General features: G+C 43.8%; 1 long non-coding RNA gene across 2 annotated transcripts; it reads right to left on the bottom strand.

The window, feature by feature from the left end:
• Positions 1 to 1443: 1443 nt before the first annotated feature.
• On the bottom strand, positions 1444 to 5760 carry LOC121834423. 2 transcript variants are annotated; one of them, XR_006077206.1, is made up of 3 exons: positions 5613 to 5760; positions 4664 to 4935; positions 1444 to 1503 (listed from the first exon to the last, which is right to left on the bottom strand). It is a non-coding gene; the product is annotated as an uncharacterized LOC121834423 (long non-coding RNA). The 2 variants fall into 2 exon arrangements; XR_006077207.1 differs by lacking the exon at positions 1444 to 1503 and adding an exon at positions 3806 to 3851.
• Positions 5761 to 6394: the final 634 nt, after the last annotated feature.

Consider the following 6394-nt stretch of genomic DNA (forward strand, 5'->3'; position numbering starts at 1 on the left):
CGAGTTTATCCTATTGTGCAACTGAATATCGAAGCAGCAGACTACGATTAACGAAGTTATCGTATTCGAAGTGACAAGCAGGTGCAAGGTTAAAGTACACCAAACAGATCTACCGATCGCGTGAAAGCTGCTGGCCGGCAAGGTTTCGGATCGGATCACGTTTCAGTTCTATCAAATCACGATTTATCTTGCGGGAACGCGGTTCCAACTTCTAACGATAAAGTACTAAAAGTTTTAGGACACATGCGAAGTAAAAAAACATTTTTTTTGTAAACAGACCAGATGGAAAAAGAATGTTATAAAATAAAATTAGAACGAAGAAAAAAAAATTTAGAGCTATATTGACGGCACAAAATGATTTTGTAGTTGCGCCCGTGGGAGCCGCCGCAAGTCATGTGATAGACCTGTGCGCCGTCTCAAAGTCGACTCACAGTCACGCCGCCGCTGCACGCTGAGCGTGGTGCGCCGCCGTCAACTCATTTCTCCACACCGCCACCGCCGCGCAAGTTTGTCTACCCCGCAGCGCTGCCGCCGTCATCTGACCGGCACACAGGTCTATCACGTCTGCTTCCGCTTTTTCAGGAGCTTTCTTTGGGTTCGAAAAGTTACCGATTAATCTTTGTGTTTTGTTGCACTTGAAATAAAGATGAATAACTAACTTTTAGAGACCATAGGAAGCTTCCGATAGAGCGGAAGCACCACGTGACAAATAGCGACCAGTCACGTGACAACTAGCAGCCACTTTTCCGCAGCGCCCGCCGGCGCCAACTACAAATTCGTATAGCGCCGTGAATATAGCTCTTAAAATTTTTATTTTCCTTGTGAATTCGTTTTATGACTTCCTTGTCCCAACCAGGCTGTTTAAAAAAACTTTATTAGTCCTTTGCATGTGTCCTTTAAGAAGTGCTCGAGCTTCCTTAGGCTTCCTTGCTGGAAATCCTTTGTATTCCTGTTACTAACAAGTGCACCAAGTGAGACACTTCGGCCATTATTGAACACTTTGAATAAACAAATAAGAATAGTTGGAAGATGTTACAAAGCAGTCTACATTGATAAAAATTCCTTCTTTCTGCATGTCAAGTTCGCTTGTGGCGTAATCTAAGATTACTACGACATACCAGTTAAGGAAAGTTGGTCTTCAAATGCGGACACCACACGCGAGCCACAGCGAGCTACAATGGGGAGCAGTGCCACGCTTGAGAAGCCCATCGAGGCACAGATGTTGTTTGGTCTAGCCACAGTTTACAAAATGGCCGCTGCAGCAAGAACAGCGGGACTGCGACTGCTCGCTTTTAACAATTCTGCAAAGCGGACACCTATGGCAGTTTTTCAACTGAGATGTTCAAGTAACGGTGGTGTAACCCGTGCCAAAAATGAAATGGAGCATAGAGACCCACTTTATTCGGCTGGCGGATGGAGATTCTGCACACCGACGAGCTGAAGCACTAGCGAAGTCAGTGCGGACGACTGGTGCGCACTTGCTGCTGCTTGTCCCTCTACAGCCTGCAGGAAAAGGGGAGCGCATTATGCACAAAATGCAAACTGTTACGCAACACATTAGTAAAGTTAAAAGCACGCCAGAGGTTTTCAGACGCGTTGCAAGCAATACAATAGGAAACTTTTGCCAAACAACTTTTCACCTTGGTAAGCTCTGTGCAGTCATGTTGCAGAGCAGTTTTCACCATTCACCTTATTAGATTACTCGTAGACAACGAGTTACTGGCATTTTAGGTGCTCCTAAAGCACAGAAGAAAAGAGAATGGCTGTGTTAACGAAAGAAGTCGAGAAGTCTGATCAAAGGCGTATGTGGGGCGAGTAAATCCACCCTTACTCTGTTCTCTTTCCCCTTTGGAGCTGCCTTGGTGGCGTTCTTGCCTGCGCTTGCGAATGATGCATTTTAGTTACACTGACGGCAGAGTTGCCGCGTGACAAGTCCTTCAGTAACGAGGCCAGTTTCCTATAATTACACGAACACACGCTGGTGGCGGAATATTATTTATTTGTTTCTTTAGTTACTTAGAATTACCCTCAAGGCCCCGAAGGGCATTACAGAGGGGAGTGCATGGTTAGTACAGTTCTGATTTTAGCGTTATCGGTGATGGTGACAATATCATCTGGAAGGCCATTCCAGTCTACAATAGCTTCTGGTAGAAGGGAATGTTGAAATGGTCTTGGGAAGGGTAATCTTGCACGAATGATCGAGTCTTGCAGAGATATAGCTGGGCTGGCTGAGGAGAGACTGTCGTAATGGTTCCGAATAGTACATTTTATGGAAAGGCAAAGACGGGAAATTCTGCGACGAACGGAAAGATCAGGAAGAGCTAATTGACATTTCATTGCAGTGACACAAGAAAAGCGAGACTAATTAGAAAAAATAAATCGAGCAGCACGATTCTGGACAGATTCGATTTGCGTTAGTTAAAAAAAGACTGATGTGGGTGCCAGATAGCTGAAGCATACTCTAGTTTAGGGCGAACAAGCATGGCGTAAAGGAGACGTTTAAGGATAGAAAAGGCAGAGTTGAAATTGCGACAAACAAAACCGAGTGAGCGGTTTGAGGATGATATTGTCTCGTCGACATGAACATTCCTGGATATATTAGTGGTTAAACGAACGCCTAGATATTTTTACTGTGTAGCAGTCAGAATGGTAGTGCCATTGAATGTTAACGAGTTTAAGGGCTGGAAGCAAGAATGTGTAAAGCAAAGGTGTGTGCATTTGCTAATGTTGCGACAAATTTGCCATGTGTGACACACTGCTTCAAGAGCTTTTTTATATAACTTGCGATTCAAATAAAATGAAATTTACATGGCTTATTTGGCATTACAATCGGACTACAAATATGTACTTTGTTTTGAGGTAACCTAATTAGATTTATTACTATTAAAAATTTAATTTGCAATGATTATGGAAAGGATTAACGCAAATTAAAATACTGAGCTCAGAAAATAAACATAGATCAGTGAACTGAGAGGTATGTGCAATCCAATAAGGTATAAATGAAAGCTCTAGGATGATTTATAAATTACTTATGACACTTTTGAACCTTCCAGTTTCAAAATCATTTTTTGCCGGATGCCTAAAAGGCACCCACAAAAAGCCTGACAGCCTATTTAATATATTTGTAGCCCTCATTCAATATGTCGAAAATCCTTCAGGACAAGATGATAAGTGCTTGCCAAACTTCAAAAAACACATTTTTAAAAATGTGTTTTCTTAGTAAAATTTTGCTTCAAAGAGCAGTGTCTCCCCTTAAATGCCGTTCTGGAGTGCAACATGGTCATATGGGTTTTTTATTAGTCTATAAACAGCACAGGTCATCAGTGAAAAGATGAACAGAGGATGAGATGTGAAGAGGGAGATCATTAATGTAGATTAAAAAGAGCAAAGGCCCAAGCACAATTTCCTGTGGAACACCGGAAGAAACGGGAGAGAAAGAGGAGGATGTGCTGTTAGTGAAAACGAATTGAGAGCGATGAATAAGGAATGATTCAATCCACTTAGGAACATGAGGATCTAGTTTTAGGAAAGAAAGTTTAAGAAGAATGCGATTGTCCGGGACTTTAGCAAAAACTTTGGCGAAATTAAGCAAAACAGCGTCAGTAGGAAAGCCGGTGTCAAGATTTTTAAACAAATCGTTAGTTATAATAAGTAGTTGGGTCCCAATAGAAAGGCGTTTCCAGAGGCCATGCTGCACATTGGTGAAGAAATTTCAGGAATCCAGGAAGTTAATCAGGTGCCTGTAAATGACATGCTCGAGGATCTTGTAGAGGCAGGTGAGTGATATTGGCCTACTTACTAATTTTCCGGTCAGAGGGCAACACCCCTGTGTCCACGGACTGCTCAAATATCTTTGAGGTAAAGACCGGATGAAAATTTAGTGTTAGTGAGAGCCTTCGTAATGATTTCCTCTATGCCACATGATGGAGATATTTTGAGGGTTTCTATACCGCTGAAAACACCCTGAATGTTTATAACAATTGAATCCATTGGAAAATCATTCTCTATAACAGGAGAAATTCCAGTAATGGGTGTAGAAATAGTGAAAGCATCAGAAAACGCACTATTTAAATATTCACACATTCACTATTCAATATGTTATTACAAGAGCTATTCACTAGATTAATTTCAGAGTACAAATCTCCAAAATTTGCGAGGGTTGTTTATTAACATATTAGGTAGAGTTTGCAGAAAGAATGTCTGCTTAGAGTTATCAGAAAGAATGTGTGCTAACACCCCTTTAACACAGTTTTTTATTCGGAAGAGCAAGTGGCAAGCTTAGGCCAAGTATTTCCTTTTTTAGCGCTCCTGAAACATCTTTTCTTTTTATGAGATAAACGATGAAGTGGATTATTGAACCACGGTTTAGACGTAGTAGTTCGGATTGTCGAGCACAGTATGGTAATTTTCAATAAGTTGAAAAAATTTTGTCTCAAGGCTTGCCAATTTTCATTAGCATTATGGCACTGGAAGGTTTCATTGAAATAAACAAAATAAAGCCTTCGCTGTTGGACACTTTAAATACACATACAAATCATATCTGGTTTCAGTTTGAGTCTAAGAACACTGCCTTCTAACTTAACTGGCTAAAGTAGGGTTGACCAAAATCAGCCTAACAACAATAATTGGGAGTGCACTACACTACAGTTCTCTTAACACCTACGCTTGCAAGTCGACGGAGTGCATCGACTGCCTCTCTCTGCACGAGCAGCATTTCCTGCTGAACTGCCAGCTGCTGCTGCTGGGTGGCCAGCAGACCCTGCTGTGTGGCCAGCAGTTCTCGCTGGACAGCCAGCTGGTCCTGCCGAATGGACAGCAGATCCCGTGCCGTATCAACTCCAGACCGTTCGTACCATTCGGTGGTAGGGGGCATGCCACTTGCGCAGGACGTTCCTCCTCTCCTCCCTTTGCCATGTCGCCTTCAGCCACAGACCCCTGCATAATATAATTCAACTATGTAACACGCCACAACGCTATACAGCCCTTCTAGTTATACCTGTGTCTAATAGTGTGCACCCTAAACTCAATATTATTTTTTTTTTCGAATGTCACGGATTTATTGTCTCCGAGTGGGTCTAGAAATGTGCTGCAGCCCCGATATCCAAGCTTTCGTGGAAAACACCACGAGGCAATACATTCGCACCACATTGTTTTGTACATTAGTGTTCAATAAGGTAAAAAGCAACATGGTGTCTGCTCATGATCCAAGAGATTCACGGTACTTATCGAAGCTGCTGCTGCAGCCGTGAAGTCCCACAGCGGCGCGTCCACTGTCGGGGGCGCACGCCCGCCCCCTCGAGAGAAATCCGTCCCCACAAAAAATAATAATTTTTCTTGCTCCGCGTTTAGGGACGGCCCATCACTCGCGCCTCCACCGGCATACCTGCCAACCTGTGGACATTAAAATTCGTAAAACTCACGCAATTGCGGGGGGGGGGGGGGGGGGGGGGGGGCTGTTTCGCAAGGTGGCAAGGCTTAATGTCAGCCTTGTCACCGTGCAAAACGCTTACGTTACACGTGCACGTGCTACAGAATCCAAACTTCTCTCCTTTTTGGACGGCACAAAGCACTGGAATTCCGACGTGTAGGACTTCAAGAACACCTGAAAGTACCTCTTTTTAGGTTTGGAATTTGCCATTGCACCGCGAAGCCACCGCAACCAGAGGAATGCTATGATTACACGTGTAACAAACACAGACGCTGCACTTCTCGCCTCGAAACTGGCCGAAACAGAGGCCCAACCACGTCTGAACACGCCAAACCAACATGCGCCGCCAAACACACAAACAAAGGCTTTGGGCTTTGGATTGATTTTGGATATGTGGCCCCCGGATAGACGGATAGTAAAAACCACAACGCTGACGTGGACGGCACCTGTCGCCCTCTTGTGGCAGTGTGAGGTACCGCCAGCAACGGTTTTACGAAAAAAATGTTAAAAAAATAGAAATGAAAAAAGTATCTTTTTTTCGTAAAATTTGAAGCAAGATTCGTAAAATCGTAGAATTAGTCCCAATTCATACATTTTACAAAAAATTCGGAAGAGTTGGCAGGTTTGCACCGGTCTTCTGTTAGGGACACGAGACTCTCAGGTCGCAAGCCCACGTCTGGCATGCACGTGAGTTCCAGAAAGTTATTCTTTATGGCCGAAGGGCATTTAACTCTCAAACTATTACGCCCCATAGTGTATCTCGCTCCTCCTTGGTAACAAAGCTCTCTGTAGCAGTCCCCGAGAAAACTCGACTTTCACCGAGAAAGTCCAGGAGAAGCGCAAACTGTCGTGCCGAGACGTAGCGACCTAGCTTGCGCTTCTTAGCGTTGTCGGCCACAACTGTCTTCGCAACGTAAAGGGTTGTAGTTAACGTTGATTGTATTGCCGCGCGCAGGGTCACGGACT

The sequence above is a fragment of the Ixodes scapularis genome, unplaced genomic scaffold (genome assembly GCF_016920785.2).
Source record: "Ixodes scapularis isolate PalLabHiFi unplaced genomic scaffold, ASM1692078v2 ptg001158l_1___fragment_1__unscaffolded, whole genome shotgun sequence".
Classification (NCBI taxonomy): Eukaryota; Metazoa; Arthropoda; class Arachnida; order Ixodida; family Ixodidae; genus Ixodes; species Ixodes scapularis.